Below are 19,788 nucleotides of genomic sequence, written 5' to 3'. Positions count from 1 at the left end.
AGATGTTGTTTCCGGCTGAGGACATTTGGTTGTGCCCACTGAACTCTGGTGCACACTGGATCCTTGTGGTACATGTTCACACCTCATGTGTTTTTTCTCTATTTTGTTTTACTGTTCTTTTTAGCAGCATATTCTTATTTTGAAAATGCTTACAATTGATTATGTTTACTTAAGTGAGTGTAATACACATATTCTACTAAATACAATTTTTATTTTAGGTTGTCAAAATCTCCTCACTAGGGTTGCCAACTCCCTGAAAAATAAATAAGGGACACCTCGTGGCCAGGGCTGGGCAACCCAGTTGTCTTCACCCTTCCCAGTGTGGTAGCTCTTTTTTTGTGTGTGAAATTATTTTTTAACCATTTGACTTGAACTTGATTTAAGCAGATGCATATTCTTTGTGATATGACTATATGTGAAACAAATGATCATTTAGCCATTTATTTTTAGCTCAAAATGACAACATTAACACAGTAAAACAGGTCTCCTTCTTAAACAGAAGCCTGTCATGCTTAACTTTTGAGAATATAAGTAAATCTTTCTTTAAAAGAACTCTGTCCTGCTTAACTTAAAATTATATAAATTAATAGAAAGCAATAGAACAAAAATATTCTTGTAACAGTGCACATATAGTGCATTTAGTACAATTGGCTTCAGCTGAGGTATTATTTCAGCTTTTCTAATGCTAATTAGCTGCTCCTGTTTGTAAACCCGCTTGTTCCCATGATTACGCATCATAACTCATCATCATTATTCATCTATGTATTACTTTTATGTATTAGTCATCTATTTGTTGTAATCATTTATCCTTGCAGTTGTTTATTACACAAAATAAGTTATATTATCACACTTCTGGCCACATAGCGCTGATATTCACTGCACATGCCCATATTAACCTTAACCAGAGGGTTTAAAAAAACAAACCAGTGTTTACATACCATATCTGCTTCTGCCATGCCTGGTGGACAAGAAATTGGTTAAGGGTTCCCCGAGCTTTCACGCCCCTTGTGTTCTTCATGTGCCCACCATTAGAAGCATGCCTATGGAAAAAGTGCGCCAGCACACAGTGCAGTGCGCTTTATAGTGCACTTTTCCAGCCAGGTGTTTTCCTTTTCCCATTCCTCCCTGTACTTTTGCAGCCTTTTTTTTCTTTCTCTGAGCGAACAAACATTGCTGCTCTAATGCTGGGCTTACACTGTGCGATTTTTGGCCCATTTTGAGCCGATTTTTGAGTCGTGCGACCGATTTGGTGATCGGCCCGATTTTGGCCTTCATCGTGCATCGTGTAGTATACGTGGGGTAACGAGAAGCGATTAACACCTCGAGCAGCTCCCGATCATCAATCGCTCGTGAGGGTGTCACCACAGGCGCTCACATTGCTCACGCGCAAACACATAAACGTCGGTGAAAAAGATGGAGCAGCACGGCTGTGCAGCGTGTGATCTGGACACAAGCGATGGAGGCACAACTTGTAGAACTTTGGAAAGCTCATCCGAGCCTTTTCGATGTGGCATCACAAAATTATCACGACCATAACAACCGTGAAAATAGTTGGATTTACACTGTTGCTCAATCACAGCTGCCTTATTAATGTTTTTCATTAGCAATTTAGCAAAGTTGATGGTGGCGGTGTGCGTGTCTGTGTGAGTGAAAGACAGACAGAGAGAGAGAGCGACAGATTTTCTGTTATAACCTTCATTTTATGGAGGCACAGTGTGCCGTCCGAGACTTGCACCGCAGTGTCGGCGTTTGTTTCCCTGTTGGCCGGTATTTTCTTCGTAAGCGACCTTTCCTCGACCAATGAGATAAGCGATAATCTGACTTGTCATACTCGAATTGTCATAAGTGTGCTGTCAGCGCATTGGTCACAAAGCAGGAGAGGGGCTGGGAATTATGTTTTCAAACAAAGTGTTAATTCCATTAAAAGTTATAGACTACTTTTGATTCTCACTGTATTACGGGATAAAGTGCGTCCCTTATTAGCTCAATACGGGACGTGAACTTTTGTTTCTAAATACGGGACGATTCCGTTTTTTAAGGGACGGTTGGCAACCCTACTCCTCACAATCTGTACTGCTGTTAGACCCTCTTGGAAATGAAGGTTGTTATGAAAGGAAAGTTATGCGTAACTGGAGGTATTCATCATTCATTAATTTTGTGTTTTGGGTTGTTTGGTTTGTGGGGGGTTTTTCTTTTTATTTAGAGCAAAATGCTGGCTACATTTTAAAAACTTGTTTTATTTTTATTAGGAATTTTCTGAGGATGAAAGGAAAGGAAGAGTCCCGAGTGGACCATATCAATATCAAGTCATTCTGATTTTGCTTTCAAAAATAAAAGCCCTTTCAAATTGTCCACAATTTACCTAACTTTCTGTGATTTCAAAATGCTCTAAAATGGAAAATTCCTGTTTCCACAGGGTAATTCCACTTTAGATCAACAGTATAAAGACCCACAGTGATACCATATCAATATCAAGTCATTCTGATTATGCTTTCAAAAATAAGTCTTTTAAAATTGCCCATATCTGACTTACTCTTGGAACAATTTCAAAATGCTCTTAAATAGAATTTTGCTGTTTCCACAGGCTAATTCCACTTTAGATCAACAGTATCCAACCCCACAGTGATACCATATCAATATCAAATCAGTCTGATTTTGCCTTCCAAAATAAAAGACTTTTCAAATTGCCAAGATACGACCTACTCATTTAAAGATTTCACAATGCTCTAAAAATGAAAATTGCTGTTTCCACAGGATAATTTCACTTTAGATCAACAGTATACAACCTCATGATGTTACCATATCACTTTCAAGTAATTCTGATTTTGCCTTCCAAAATAATGGCCTGTTGAAAATGCCCATAATTTACCTAACTTTCAGTGATTTCAGAATGCTCTAAAAAGGAAGGTTTCAGTTTCCACAGGGTAATTCCACTTTAGATAAACAGTATACAGCCCCACAGTGATACCATGTCAATTTCAAGTCAGTCTGATTTTTCTTTTCAAAATAAAAGCCTTTTCAATTTGCCCATATATGACTTACTCTTGGAGCGAATTCAAAATGCTCTAAAATGGAAAATTGCTGTTTCCACAGCATAATTCCACTTTAGATCAATAGTATCCAACCCCACAGTGATACCATATCAATATCAAATCAGTCTGATTTTGCCTTCCAAAATAAAAGACTTTTCAAATTACCAAGATACGACCTACTCTTTTAAAGATTTCAGAATTCTCTAAAAATGAAAATTGCTCTTTCCACAGGATAATTTCACTTTAGATCAACAGTATACAACCTCACAATGTTACCATGTCAATTTCAAGTCATTCTGATTTTGCTTTCCAAAATAAAAGCCTTTTAAAATTGCCCATATACGACCTACTCTTTTAACGATTTCAAAACGCTCTAAAAATGTAAATTGCTGTTTCCACAGGATGAATCCATGTTAGATCAAAAGTGTACAACCACACCATGGTACTATGTCAATTTCAAGTCATTCTGATTTTGCTTTCCAAAATAAAAGCCTTTTTTAGTCCTGTTACGTGACTCAGCAAGATTGAGCAGTGACATGTACTTTACTGTGGCAAAACCATCAACTTATATAAGTCTTGTAGAAAGTAAAAAAAAAGAAAAAAAAAAAACATCAACTTATATGAAGACATGAAAACCTGCCCTGTCATGATTTGAATCCACTGTTGTGCCAAAAACATTTACCTAGCCAAGATGAGCTCTATAAACTCTCTATAGTCTGCTCTTGTTAGCCAATTTACTTTTTTATGTAGGAAAAGGTTTTTACTTTAGTGTTTATTTATTTATTATCATTAGTAATATTAATAGATGTATAGTGTACAACCAGAGTTGAAAGACAGGGTAAAAAGACACCTGTCTGTTACTAAATACTGCTGGGATGCATGAATAATGAATAATAATCAAATGAACCTTTTAACATAAATGACATGGAGTACACAGTATTTGCATCCAAAATAAAGTATAGTTGCCATGAACCAAAGGTTCGCACAAGGAATGGACCCAAATCCCGACACAACACACCAGGGAACTTTTTACAAGAGTCTTTATTGAACCGTGAAGGCTACAGGGAAGTAAGGATCTGGGTAGGGATGGCAACGGGAACAATCACGATGGGAACTGGAGAGAGGGGCGGGGGAGACTGCAGCGATAAACGTAGGAACGAGAGAGAGGTGCAGGTCAGGCCGGGGGCAGCCAAGCAGGCAAGGAGGGGAGATAGATGTTTACAGAACGGAGGAATGAGAAGTCAACTCCAGGTGAGACCAATCACAGGAAGCCACACCCTTTGTACGCAGGGAAGACAACATTACATGAGGAAAACAGGTAAAACAATTTCCAAAAAGAGCTGCCTAGTTACCACCGAAGAGTGCATAACGAACTGGCGAGGAGTGGCAGGTTGCCCTGTTTTAAGAAACCCTCCTGCTGATTACTTGTAAAGGCCCAGCACTGTGAATCTGATTGCTAAACCAGCAGCGGGGAATCTGATAGACTAGCATTCCCATCCTGCTTCCCAATAATAATAATTCCCTACTGCAACTTCATCTGTCATAATTTTTTTTCTTGTTGCTAACCATCTTCTCTGCTGTTATGTTTTAGGTAAATACAGAGAAGGCAATGACAATAAAATAAGCCCAGCTCCCCACCTGACATGTGACAGTTTCCCAGATGCTGTTGAACACATCCTGCAGAATCTGCTTTGAGCATCAAATAAAAATAACCTTCCGGTTACATTTGCACAAGTAACACTGCTAATGTTTCAACAGTGGAGAGACTTAAGATTTGAAATTATTCTCCGCAGAACATCCTGATGAATCAAAAATAGTCATGCTATAGTAGTTTGACTCAAAGTACCAGTCACCAAAGTTTTATTGTATTAGGTTGTATACTTTTTGTTTTCAAATAATAAAAAAGAAAACAAATGATCAATGAACAAATATTTCCTCCATGTCAAAAAGAGTTTTTCAAAACTCCGCAGTGATTAAAATGTACACCGTTCCAACCTGCAGTAGCTTGTCACAAATATCCAAAGTATAGGAAACATTTTACGCAAATATATAGTCATTAGTGTAAATTATTAGTATAGTGCAGGATAAATTTGTAACAGTAAAAACAAGTTATCATCACTTTTATTGCGTTAGTATGACAGTCTTTGCATTCATGTTATGTGTACTAGCGTCAGACAGATTGGTACTCTCTCTCCCAGGCTGTGTATCTGTCCATCAGGTTTCGTGCTGAGGGTTTGGTGTGTTCAATCACATTCAGGAAATCAGCTGTTGTTACAGTTTCCAGTTGGATGGCGGGCATGTCTGTGTCATCTGTAAAAGAGAATCACAGTAAGTCAGAGAAGATGGCTGTTGTAGGGGTCAATCTTGACATTGTGTGTGTGTTGTCCTACCATCCTGATGTGACTCCAGAGCATCAAAGATCTTTCGAACTGGTCTCATGGTAGCTTCCTTACATGCCAATCTTATATCTGAGCCAGAGTAGCCCTCCATCTCCTGGAAATAAAACACACAAATGTACAGATGCACATGAGTGAACACATTTCCTTCCAGATAACATATATGATTTATGAAATTATATTAATTAAAGAAAAATTGTTAAGCATAACGATTAAACACTTGACAAACTCCATACACACTTTTGCCAGTGCTTCGTAGTCTAGCACAGTGCGTAGCTCCATCCCTCCTGTGCAGCTGAGAGGAGGCAGCCAATGAGAAATCATGGCTTGGCGAGCTGGTGAAGAGGGAAGACTCACTAGAATCCGCTTTTCTAACCTCCTCAGCATTGCGTGGTCCAGTTCCCTGAGAGATTTATTAGAAACAAACAAAGGCAGATTTAACTGTCATAATTTTATAGCTGTCTTAGTAGTCATCTTTTTTTATTTAAACAGCTATGACATCATAACATCATAATCTTGTGTTTGTCAAGAAAATGAAGGGTCTTTTTCAAATGCATTCAATGCAAGAAAAATAAATGAATGTTAAAATCAGGCTGAGATGATGCTGGCAATAAATGTACGAGGAGGGTTGAAACAGCAAAAATAGTGAGTTGTATTTTTCTGTCTTCCTATTCATTTGTAAATGCAAAAGAAGGTGTCCCACCACCTCTTCTGCCTGAGGTGCCACCTTTCCCTTTTACACAGCTGACTCGCGTCAGTAATCAAGGAGATTTAAGCCCAGGGAAAGGTGAGCTCTGGGCCAGAGTGTGGTTACAGCTAGTGAGCTGTATTTTTTTTGGTGGTTTTCTGCACGCGCGTGTGTGTGTTTTTGGTGGATTTCAGCGGATTTCAGCTAGTGAGCTGCTCTTTCTTTTTGGCTTATGTTTTACTTTATTGACCAACGCCTGAGTTTTGTTTTCTTAAATGGTGATAGCGGCTTGTCCGTCTCTTTTAGTTAGTGTTAATAGAAACTTTAAAACTCTTTAATTTAACCCTTTTGCCTCCTTGACTCCTTTTTCTGACCCGGACACTTTTTGTTACTTCCCCCTCACCGCCTAGACCCCTCAGGGGAACGTAACACTAGTCCATCCATCTGAACCAGTAACTCAGTCTTCACCCTGCGACTCCCCTCGTGCTCGCCCCTGAAAGCAGTAAACAGAGGTTTTGTGGACAGCAGCAGTGGCACATCTACATTTTACTGCACTTTGTGGTTGAGCTCACCCCATGCTGCTTCCTCTCTGGCCCATCACTGACTCAAGCTCATCCAGGAAGATGGTGGATGGAGCGTGGTACCTGGCCAGCTCAAATAGAACCTGCAGACACATGTATTAAATCATTTACACTAATTAGACCCCCCCCCCCCCAGAGAATAGTATTCAAACATGTTTTTGTAAAATTCTTCCTATAGCTGACAGCCTACCCTGACCAGTTTCTCAGAGTCTCCCCTCCACTTGCTGACAAGGCTGGAAGCTGAGATGTTGGAGAAGGTGGTCTTACATTCTGTAGCTACGGCCTTGGCCAGCAACGTCTTACCTGTACCTGCGTGGGTAAGGGAATGTGAAGGGCAAGTTTTCATAGTGAGCCCCTGACATTTTTTTAATATCCTGCACTTGAGTCCTTACCTGGGGGACCATAGAGCAGTAAACCCTTCCATGGAGACAGGATGCCTGTAAAGAGTTGGGGATACTGAGGAGGAGAGACGGAGTCAAAGAATGAGGGGGAAACATGAACAAAACAGTATAGATACAACTTGAGTAAATCACATCCTAGCTCAGTATGAGAACACATTGTATTTCCATTTTCAGCACACCAATAGCAAACTGAGCTCTGTGCAAAGAAACCTGATAAGTCTGATGATGCAGTTTTTATCTATTTGCAGAAGCACAACTTGTGTGACTGTAGCAGTATAATAAATTCTACATGGCATGCCACATGTGTCTTTCTATCAATTTCTGTATCTGTGTTACCATAATATCCCAGGTAAAGACTTAATATTAGTCTAATAGACTGGCCTGACCCCACTGCCCTCCTTCTGGGGCGATCGTGGTTCAAGAGTTGGGAGTTCGCCTTGTAATCGGAAGGTTGCCGGTTCGAGCCCCGGCTTGGACAGTCTCGGTCGTTGTGTCCTTGGGCAAGACACTTCACCTGTTGCCTACTGGTGGTGGTCGGAGGGCCCGGTGGCGCCAGTGTCCGGCAGCCTTGCCTCTGTCAGTGCACCCCAGGGTGGCTGTGGCTACAATGTAGCTTGCCATCACCAGTGTGTAAATGTGTGTGTGAATGGGTGGATGACTGGATATGTAAAGCGCTTTGGGGTCCTTAGGGACTAGTAAAGCGCTATATAAATACAGGCCATTTACCATTCTCTTTAAGCCCTTTAAAAGAGATGTATTCAGAATCGAAGATGGGCGTCCGGAGCTGAAATACCAGCATGCTCGGGTAGCGGCCGCACCTTAATGGGATAAACGACGGCCTCTTTGACTAATCGCCTGGCATCCTCCAGACCGATGATGTCCTCCCATCGCACATTGGGGCTGTGCAAATAGATGTCCTTTGGAAAAGCATACACACACACACACAACAGCGAGTGAGTGATGCATGTGAAAGATATAAGCCAGAAATTGGCCCCCCACACACGTCCTGGTTGCGTAAATAGATGTCTTTTAGAATGAAACAACAGATATGGGAAGTGGATAGAGCCTGGGCCTTCATTAGTACAAAAGATCAATTCATTCAAAACAAAGCCCTCTGCTGCTCTGTAGTGGACACATTCAGCAAGAGTCATATGGAGGATTTTCATATTTTTACATCATATTCCAAGGAACAAATTAAGATAAAATCAGCTTCTCCCCAGGCTTATTAAGGTGTGTGTGTGTGCGTGTGTGTGTGTTTACCCTGCTGATGATCGTAGCTAGTTCCCTCATCTCACCACTCATTCCAGAAAAGCCACTCAGTGGCTTCAGTAGGCGTTCCTGCAACATAGACTTTTTATTATTATCAGTAGACATTTTGTACTTTTTGTTGCCTTCAAATAGTTTTTTATTTTGGACAATTCAGACTGTTACCAAAATATATTTTTACACGTTTCACAGTTGTTTGAAGCTTGTCTGAATATTATGACCTTTTTTATAACTCAGTTTAGCTCAAAGGCTCCAGCATAATTACCATATGGTCTGAATCAATCCCAGCTCCTCTGACAGCATCCTGGATTGCACCTTTGGCATCAGTCTTCTGCCCCCAAGATACATAAGAGAACATAATAGGAACAAAAGTGACAGTGGTAATTTTGTTTTAAAAAGGGTGAGGACTTCTTTTTTATGTTTTTGCATTTGGCTCGGCCAAATCAACCCCAAATCATAAAGGTGCTGGTTTATGTTGTAATGAATTAAACATAAACAATTTTGTTAGCATCCTGCTGCAGCATCATCGTAAAATGAAAACCGTCTCATAAATGTCATACTAGAAAAAAATGTGATTAACTTCAGTCGATGAGGTTTGCTTCTGTTCTCAGAGTATTCACTTCTCCAGTACTTTCCTGTTTGTGGCACACTTTCCAGCTGGTCTAATTTTGATGGAGGATATGCTGAGACCAAAGTCCCATGACTGTGGAGCAAGATTGGTGCCATTCTCCTAGGAAATTAACACAAATGTCAGAATAATTGCTAGCTAGAGTACAGAGTTGTTTTGATTTGACTTCATTTTTCCACATTTGCTTGTACACTAGTGGCTGGCTTCTTTGCTCCAGTTCCTGTCTTTGTGTTCCGGGAAGGGTTGATTTCTGGGAGGGGTTTCACAACTGAACAGGGACTCCTGGGGACAAATAAAAAACAAAACACATGTATTTTTTGTTTTTTTAACTGTCATGCATGGACTAGCAGCATGGCAGACTCACTTATTGTTATATATTCAGGTGGGAATCACCAGACACACCCATGATACAATATTATCACAATTTGAAAAAGAAAAAAGAAAAAAAAAAAAGAATACTTCACTCATAATTATTATTGTGATTTTTAACATTTTGTGACATGCTGAATTTTGCAATAACATATTTGCAATTTATCACCCATTTCAACTACAAATTATCTCCTCAAAGTTCAACTTGTCAATATCTGTTTTATGCAATAGTTTTTTTGTTTTTTCTGCCCTAAATGTCGCCATAAGTCAAGTCAAGTCAAGTCAACTTTATTTGTCAATTCTGCCACATGTACAGGACATACACAGAATAGAAATTGCGTTACTCTCAAACCCTAGTGATTAGAAAAATGCAAATAAAATAATTAAAAAGTAAAAATTTAAATAAATTTAAATAAATACAATACAATTTTACGTATAACAAAAAAAAAAGCTATGTAATATACAATATACAATATTTAAGTAAGAAGGCATAGTGGTGCAAAATAGGCAAAATAGTGCAAATGGGGATTTAGTAGTGTATGGTAAGAGATAGTGTAACAACAAAGGCTTATGAGGTCCAATGCTTAAGCAGTCCAATGCTCCCCAAGGTGACTGGTGCAGGCCAGTGAGTGCGTCAGAGAGTGAGTGTGTGTGTGTGTGTGACAGAGTTCAGTGAGACCGTGGTGGAGAAGAGGGGAGAGGGGGGCAGAATCGGGAGGGAGTTTAGCTTCCTGACAGCCTGATGGATGAAGCTGTCCTTCAGTCTGCTGGTCCTGGCCTGGAGACTCCGCAGTCTCCTCCCTGACGGCAGCAGCTTGAAGAAGCTTTGCATTGGGTGCGTGGGATCAGCCGCTATGCAAAGGGCTTTTTTAGTGAGACGGGTGCTGTAAATGTCCTGGAGGGAGGGGAGAGAGACACCAATGATCCTCTCTGCAGCTCTCACTATGCGTTGGAGGGTTCTATGGCAGGACGCATTGCAGGCTCCAAACCACACAGTGATGCAGCTCGACAGGATGCTCTCGATGGTGCCTCTGTAGAAAGTGTACATGATGGGGGCTGGAGCTCCTGCTCTTCTTAGTTTGCGGAGGAAGAAGAGACGCTGCTGTGATTTCTTGGCCAGTGCTGTGGTGTTGTACGTCCAGGAGAGATCCTCTGTGATGTGCACACCCAAGAACTTGGTGCTGCTCACTCTCTCCACAGACGCTCCGTCAATGGTCAGAGGAGCATGTTGGGTGTGCATTCTCCTGAAGTCCACAACAATCTCCTTCGTCTTCTCCACATTCAGAGAGAGATTGTTGTCAGCACACCACGTGGCCAGGCGTCTCACCTCACTTCTGTAGTCGGTCTCATCCCTGTTGCTAATGAGACAGTGTCTGTGTTGCTTTATCGATACAATATTGCCACAGAAAATACTGAGATTCGATGTTGTATCGAATTTTTCCCCACCTCTACTGTGAGCATGTATGCACAGCATACTTGGTCCATGACTGACTCACCTCTTAGTTGCACTACGTGTTGGATATTTTCTTTCACCTGGACAGAAAAAAATATCAGAAAAAAACATGCTAAGACAATAAGTTAGTTTTTAATAATTTTACAGAGCTTGAGATATAATTTTCATTGCTTCTCAGTGTTTCAGCAGAGTTCTTGTACCTGCTTCTGCTATTCTTCTGATAAGTTTGGGATACTTCTGGAATTTGACGTAGTGGTAGCTCTCATACTCCCTCAACACCATCTCCAGATCGATGTTATCGCTAACCTCGAACCTACTCACACCTCCATTTATCTCTTGATCCAAGGCCACTGCTGCAGCTACATAGCTGGTGGACCGACACATTGCAAGGAACAGATTTTTGATGTGCTTGTCTTGATGAATTGCACTTCACTTTTTCTATACAGACATACAAATATGACCTTTTGGTTGGTTTGTTACCACTTATCCAATAATAAACTAGCAATGCCATTTTTGCATTATGCCATTCTGTTCTGAAGTAACAAAGAGTGAATTTATGTATTCTACCTGCTCTGATCAAAGAAACTCAGCCACCTGTTTTAAAAGTCCGTATCTAAACCTGATGCTAAAAATGTACTTAAAAGAAAAGTTAATCTTTTTGATCACCACTTGATGCATCCACACACACACAATTTTATACTGACCCTTCCCCCAGCAGGTGGTGATAGATAAGGATGAGGAGACTTTTCTTCCTCATCTCAGTCTTCTGCTCATCCTGTTGGACAGCAACAAGAACAGCAGCAACAAGAGGACAAAAGGGGAATTCAAATGGAGCTGTTATATGAGAAATAACTACCAAATAATATTGTTCAATTTGTCACAGGTGTCATGAAGAACAGATATGGTCTAATAAAGACCAATACAGTCCCCCCAAAAGCAACATATTTTAGAAGAATATTCCGATTTTTTTAACAGAAGGATATGAAGTGTCACAACTTATGGATAAACAAAACCTAACGCAGGGCTAACACATTCCTATCTTATGATCAAGTTAAGAGTCATTGATTCAACTAATGTCCATGTGTTTGAATTGTGGGAGGAAGCCAGAGTAGCTGAAGAGAACCCACACAGACACGAGGAGAACATCCAAACTCCACACAGAGACACTCCAGCTGGCCTGTGGATAGACCTCTTTGGGAGGCAAAACTCTTTACCACTGTGCTACCCATGGGCTTTAACTGTATGCCTAATTTCAGTAAAGATGGAAGTCTCAAGAACTGTACTTCTTTAAGCTTGTGAAAATTCCCACTATTGGTTAAATACCTTGCACCCTCCACCTGTTGTTTTTAGAACTTAAGAAACCTCTTGGGTGAAAGATGAAAAACATCATCAAACTTAAAGAAGTCCAACTGCTTTTCTTTTTTTACAAGTTCTTAAAGACTGCCATGACCTGGATGACTAAGAACCTGCACAGACAATAAAGATGGAAATGACACTCCCTAAAGTATTTATGTCTGTGGTCTAACTAAAAGTAGCCACTAATTATCAACTAACGAGTTAGCCTGTGCTCATTAATGCTTCAGTTCTCTTCTCTTCCCTGGTTCAAACATGTGGAGGAGGAATATTTTATATTGGGCTGGAAATACAGGGAAAACACAGTTGCCAGCAGAGGGGGCCAGTCAACAACAAACAACAACCAGTTGAGCTGTCTCTAGGCAACCAGTGGACGCAGCCGCTTTATTGTCACACAGTGCATGGAGAACTTAACGATTAGCTCGACGGCTAACTACCACGCTCGTGAAAGCGACAATATAGAAATCCCATCACATGTGCAAAATAAATCGACCAACACCTGGATACATATGCCTTTAGCTTAACACTGCTTACAGTACCAGACAGTTCGGTGCCCATCTGTTCACTGCCACTGCTTGTTAGATAGCCACAGGCTGATATCTGAAAACAGTTGTGCGTCAAATTTGCGTAAAACAACAAGAAACAAAAGCCCGTGTTCACTCACCGCCTCTCGGGCCTGGTGGGCGACTTTCACTGATTGATAATTGGGCTCCATTAGGTGATGTGAAGTTGTTCCACCGCGTAGTTCGCGTTCCCCTCGGGGGGCACGTTAGGCCCTCCGTACCACAACGGTACTTAAACAGAGAAAAGGGAGGGATTGACCGAAGTGTGTGGCAGCAGCGCGAGCCATCGGTTTACTTTCCCCTCGAAGTCAGCGACAGCCACAGTCAGTAGCACAAGGTGTTGGGTGTGTATAGTTGGTTTTTGGACGCTTTCTTTTTTACCTAGAGGACAGACTCTTGCGTACAAGGTATGAACAAACTTGTTTTTTACTTTTCTGTCTGTGTTTTTTTGTTTTTGTTTTTGTTTTTTTTTTTAAACCTTTTTTCTTCTGCAGTTTAAGGTTAATTAAATCAAAACTACAACTTAACAGTGTGCATAATGATTTATAATAAAAAGTGTTTTCTGCTTTATATCATTACTTGTGACAAATAACAACAAAGTTTTGAGTTAATATTCTGGCTGTGCAGGTTATGAACTCTGTCAGGTGTAACTGCAGATTCTTAACCGGATTTGTCTCAACGCGTTTAGCGTTTTGAGAACCTTTAACCAAAACGAGTAAGTACGATTAAACATTTAGACTAATACAAACACACACACATGATAACGAGTTTTTGTTTTTTGCCACTTTTTTTTGTTTTTAAGCGTTCATGCATTTCAGTTAAAATTGTTTTAAAGCTGCTGAGAAAACATACAGAAACTGTGGATGCCCCGCAGTTATACAGTGGAGGCGACATGCAGGCAAAATGTTGTTGGATTGGTGCTGATAACCGTTAATCATCCTTTTGTGCAATTGCTTTTCATATTATGCAGCGTTAAGTGACAGATATGGAAAAGTTCTGCATTCAATGTGGTTTCTGTTTTGCTGAACCGCAGTAAGTTCAAAATGTGAATACCTTTGGATTGTTATCGTTTATGTGCAAAAACAAATACAAAATACTACATAGGGGTGGGGGACAGGGGGGTGTTAGAATTAAGTACTTTTAATACAAAAAAAAGTTTTAAAAGCAACAAAAACAAAGAAAATTGATTTTCTATGAAAGATTGAGGTGTTGTTTTTTTTGAGGAGGGTTTTGTTTTTTTTTTTGTTTGTTTGTTTGTTTACTATTTTAAATGTCTAGGCAAGGGGAAAAATCAGTTGATTTTTATTTATTTAGCACCAGTTTGCACAAACTGTTCCCTTAAGGTCTTTATAGTGAAAGATGAAGACTATGATAGAGAAAAACCTGACACGCATACAAGTCCCTGGGGGGGAAACACTTCTTTGAGACAGGAAGAGGCCTTTGGCAAACCCCGATTCAGGAAGGGCTAGCCATCTTTACTGTGAATAGTTGGGAGATGAGTGGAAAAAGAAGAGAAACAAGTGGTTCATGGGTAAGCAAAGGAAAACACAAACTATGGTAGAAAGTAGATTAAAGTTTATGAGAAATAGAAGGAAAATACGTTGTGCATCATAGTAAGTTGTCTAATTGGATGAGCCTAGAGCAACTTCAGTGTTATGCTTGGCAGTACAGTGGTGCAGTGGTAAGCTCTGCTGCTTCAAAGTACAAAGCTATTGGGTTCAAATCCAGTCAGGGACCTTTTGCATAGTGTTTCTATCCTCTCACTGGGTACTCTGGGTTCCTCCCACACTCCCTGAATTGAATAAGTGATGGCAAAAAAGTATGAATGGTTTGCCGTCACCTGAACCAACCCTAATCGCAAGGGTTGTTTTTGTTTTGATTTTTTTTTTTTTTTTTTTAAAGAGAGGCTTTAATCCTAATAACAAAACTAAGAAAATTAACTCTTGTCATTGTTTTTGAATTTTAGTAAGGGTTTAGAGATGGTGAGAAAAGTTCATTAAATAAATAAATTTAAAAAATGATTTTCTTTCAGGAGTCACCAAAACAGGTTCTGTGCCTGAACTTGCCACAGTGTTTATTTATTAGGAACGAACTGGAAATACAGCAACAGCTTTTGCATTATGAGTTTTGATGACAATGAAGTATATCGCTGTGTTCCATATAACATAGCATTTCATAATGTTTTACCTGTGTTGCTGTCCTCTCTCTGCAGCATCCGTTCCAACTCTTACTCTGTCAAGATGTCTGGAGACCAAAGTAACACAGGAGAAGACCATTGTATTCCTGAAGACAACAGCTTGGTCTTCACTCTGGTTCCACCCTACATCCTGGTCATCAGTGTGCTTGGAATCATCTTTAATGTGTTTGTGCTGATGGTTTTCTGCCTCCACAAGAAGGCCTGCACTGTGGCTGAGATATACCTCAGCAACCTGGCTGGAGCTGACCTTGCTCTGGTGTGCTGTTTGCCCTTCTGGGCTGAATATACAAGAAAGGGATTTGACTGGCCTTTCAGTGAAAGCCTGTGCAAAGTGACATCAGCTGTTATCTACATGAATGCGTTCTGTAGCATTTACTTCCTTGTTATGGTTAGCATAGATCGTTATGTGGCACTGGTGCACCCGCTTTCCCATGAGAGGATACGCAGGCCGCTTTATGCCAAACTGGGATGTCTGTTTGTGTGGGGTCTTGGCTTGGTCTTTGCTCTCCCCATATTCATCTACAGGAAGTTAAAATTCAACTCTCAATCAAATCTTACTCACTGTTCACTTGACTTGCCACAAAATCAATATCTGGCATCTGAGGTGACAACCATAACATTCAGCTTCATCGTCCCTGTTATCATTATTTTGTTCTGCACTGTCAAAATTATTCAAACTCTGAGAAAGAGGCCAATGGAGGTTTTAAACATTCAGAAAACGGATCAGAAGGCCACCACTCTCATCCTGGCAGTTCTCCTGGCATTCCTGATCTGCTGGGTGCCATTCCACGTGACAAAGATACTAGATATGCTCCAAAACACTGGCATTCTGAAATGCCACATCACACTGACCATCGTCCAACAGATCTCTACGTACTTTGCCTTCTTCAACAGTGTCCTTAACCCCATTCTCTACGTCTTAGTAGGGAAAACTTTCCAGAAACGAGCAAAGGAACTCTTCATATTGTGGAACAAGACTCAAACAGCATCTTTCAGCCGACTGTCCACACGCCTGACAAGTTTTAAATTGTGATCATAGCTCAAAGTGATATGCGGGACTGCGATCTTTTGGATGTGTGCTGTGATGGTTTACCCAGTTAAATGGACAATTATTTACTCAGGCAAGGAGAAAAATGTTGTTTTTGTAATCTGAATGTTTGTTGTTTTTTGTTTAACATTGTGCATGCATTACTTTTTCTTCAGAAAGGGATATTTAGCCATAACATGTTTATTTCCTAGAGGTGATACTGAAAGGCTGTCAGTCTGACTCTGCTTGGTGTAGTGAAGTCTGAGCGTTCTTTGACCGTTTCTCCAGTTGGAACATAACTCCTGGCTTTGGCTAAGAGAAAGTAGCATGCAGAAGACAGCTAGCATGGAGGAAAGGCTAAAGATAACAAGCAAGTCGTCTGAAATGTGATTCATGCAACACTCCTGAAGTTAAAGAATGAAAATACACTGTTAGAAGAAAAGTCACCTTTTTATTGTCTTGGGCTTTGTTCCATGTTTCGTCAGACTCTGACAGAGGAGTGAATAACAGGAGACATTACCTCATACCTCAAACAAGTTTTGTTTTACCAACCGTCCATGAACCCGTATCTGTTTAGATGTCACATTTTGAAAAATATAATTATAAAACTATAATTGCAAATAATTACATTTAAGGCCATATTTGAGCTTTCGTTTGTGCTAAATTTCAATGAAGTTAAAATTCAATGGCAAGTAAGGGTGTGGTTGTTCTTCAAAACCAGTGATCCAGTATAGCTTTCTCTTGACATCCTGTTGACATTCGTAGCATGACAGGATATGAGGCTCAAATTTCAAATGTGTCATTCTACTGCTCATCCTCTAATTGATATCGATTAGACACAATTTCAGATTTAATGCCATAATAACCCTGCTTCATAATTGAATAGCATTCCCACCTTTATTTTATATTGCACATGTGATAAACACAAGCTGAGATAATGAAACAAATATGCAAAAGAGACGGCAACAGTTTAACAGTGTTTATACTATTAACATAATATTTGCATGGTTAGATTTTCCACTTCACTTGTGGGCATGGTTATGTAGTTGGAGTGCTCTGTGCTGTGGCATGATGCAGATTTACTGCTACCAACTTGGATTGTTTCAGTGATGAACTTAAAGTTCAAAGAGGGATTTTTTTTCTTTGCATTATATTAAAGTATTGTGCTTCTATTCCCATTGCATCAAAAAGAAACTCTGCATGGCTATATGTAAGGGTTTTAACCTCCTAAGACCTGAACTCTTTCATGGCATGCATTTTTAATTTCTCTTTGGGCTGATTGGGACCTGATGATTGTAAAAAAACAAACAAACAAAGAATTATGTGATTTTTTTTTTTTTTTTTTTTTTTTTACCTGATTTTCATTTCTAAGAAAAATGAGATCCACATATGAGGACATTCGCTTTAAATTTTGATAGAACAGTAGCAATATGTACTCGCAAGTGGATATTGGGCCCTTGTAGAGAAAAAAAACGTAGTATTGTGGTCTAGACAACCCTAAAATGTGATGTCCTAAAATGTATGTGGACGCCAGGTCCTAGGAGCTTAAATTTACAGTTTAAATACAATTAACAATGCTTTAAGTAGTTTATTTACGGTTTAAAATCACAGATCACTGCTGGACACTGAAATGCATACCTCTTTTTCACAGCACTTAATGTAACACTCAATATTAATCACTTGTAGACAATAAATTAATAAAACGTTCCAGACTTGTTGTCCCCTGTGATGTGGTTCTTTGTTATTTTTAATGCTTCTTTAAGCTGTCCATCACGAGTCTTACACTTTTTAAAAACAAGTCTGTATCTTCTACAGGGAGTACAGAATTATTAGGCAAGTTGTATTTTTGAGGAATAATTTCTGTTCTCAATGAACCCAAAAAACTCAATATCAAAGCCGAACGTTTTTGAAAGTAGTTTTTAGTTTTAGCTATTTTAGGGGGATATCTGTGTGTTCAGGTGACTATTATTGTGCATAATTATTAGGCAACTTAGCAAAAAACAAATATATACCCATTTCAATTATTTATTTTTACCAGTGAAACCAATATAACATCTCCACATTCACAAATATACATTTCTGACATTCAAAAACAAAAACAAATCAGCGACCAATATAGCCACCTTTCTTTGCAAGGACACTCAAAAGCCTGCCATCCATGGATTCTGTCAGTGTTTTGATCTGTTCACCATCAACATTGCGTGCAGCAGCAACCACAGCCTCCCAGACACTGTTCAGAGAGGTGTACTGTTTTCCCTCCTTGTAAATCTCACATTTGATGATGGACCACAGGTTCTCAATGGGGTTGAGCTCAGGTGAACAAGGAGGCCATGTCATTAGTTTTTCTTCTTTTATACCCTTTCTTGCCAGCCACGCTGTGGAGTACTTGGACGCGTGTGATGGAGCATTGTCCTGCATGAAAATCATGTTTTTCTTGAAGGATGCAGACTTCTTCCTGTACCACTGCTTGAAGAAGGTGTCTTCCAGAAACTGGCAGTAGGACTGGGAGTTGAGCTTGACTCCATCCTCAACCTGAAGAGGCCCCACAAGCTCATCTTTGATGATACCAGCCCAAACCAGTACTCCACCTCCACCTTGCTGGCGTCTGAGTCGGACTGGAGCTCTCTGCCCTTTACCAATCCAGCCACGGGCCCATCCATCTGGCCCATCAAGACTCACTCTCATTTCATCAGTCCATAAAACCTTAGAAAAACCAGTCTTGAGATATTTCTTGGCCCAGTCTTGACGTTTCAGCTTGTGTGTCTTGTTCAGTGGTGGTCGTCTTTCAGCCTTTCTTACCTTGGCCATGTCTCTGAGTATTGCACACCTTGTGCTTTTGGGCACTCCAGTGATGTTGCAGCTCTGAAATATGGCCAAACTGGTGGCAAGTGGCATCTTGGCAGCTGCACGCTTGACTTTTCTCAGTTCATGGGCAGTTATTTTGCGCCTTGGTTTTTCCACACGCTTCTTGCGACCCTGTTGACTATTTTGAATGAAACGCTTGATTGTTCGATGATCACACTTCAGAAGCTTTGCAATTTTGAGACTGCTGCATCCCTCTGCAAGATATCTCACTATTTTTGACTTTTCTGAGCCTGTCAAGTCCTTCTTTTGACCCATTTTGCCAAAGGAAAGGACGTTGCCTAATAATTATGCACACCTGATATAGGGTGTTGATGTCATTAGACCACACCCCTTCTCATTACAGAGATGCACATCACCTAATATGCTTAATTGGTAGTAGGCTTTCGAGCCTATACAGCTTGGAGTAAGACAACATGCATGGAGAGGATGATGTGGACAAAATACTCATTTGCCTAATAATTCTGCACTCCCTGTATACTTCAGGTTCAGTGAGCTGTTAAAAGTAGCTGTTCTCAATCTGTGGCATGAGCCCCCCCTGGTGGGCCAGTGACCCACTACAAGTGAGGATGTGGACAAAAAGTATGGAATTAAACAAAGCTTGAGTAGGAAAAATTAACATTTTGCAGATTTATAAGCGGTCTGCAGTTACTTTATATCTGTGCAATGTCAATGTCAAATTCTATTATTAGAAACCACCAAAACATTTTAAATAAAATGCACTTCCTAAATTTTGCCACAGTTAAATGTCTGTGTTCCACTACATGGGACATTTAGAGCAGATCTGGCCACAAATCAGAGATGGCATGAGTTTTATACACTGGATAGCAGCAACTCCAACAAGCCTTTATTTGGTAAGCAGGAACCAGCTCTCTATGCAAGATATGTGGTTAGTGGGCTGTCCATGCCTGCTTTGTCTCAAGAGTGCACATTGCAATATCCAGAGGTGGGAAGTAACGAAGAACAAAATAT

General features: G+C 40.1%; 2 pseudogenes; one reads left to right on the top strand and one right to left on the bottom strand.

The window, feature by feature from the left end:
• Positions 1-5,202: 5,202 nt before the first annotated feature.
• On the bottom strand, positions 5,203-12,882 carry LOC146612331 (katanin p60 ATPase-containing subunit A-like 2; annotated as a pseudogene).
• Positions 12,883-14,970: 2,088 nt separating this feature from the next.
• Positions 14,971-15,977, top strand: LOC146612330 (B2 bradykinin receptor pseudogene; annotated as a pseudogene).
• Positions 15,978-19,788: the final 3,811 nt, after the last annotated feature.

Source organism: Diplotaxodon limnothrissa, linkage group LG19, assembly GCF_057381915.1.
Source record: "Diplotaxodon limnothrissa isolate DT_005_m linkage group LG19, D_limnothrissa_male_GT1.1, whole genome shotgun sequence".
Taxonomy (NCBI): domain Eukaryota; kingdom Metazoa; phylum Chordata; class Actinopteri; order Cichliformes; family Cichlidae; genus Diplotaxodon; species Diplotaxodon limnothrissa.
Note: the sequence above shows the minus strand (reverse complement) of the source record. Positions and strands in the feature narration are given on the sequence as shown.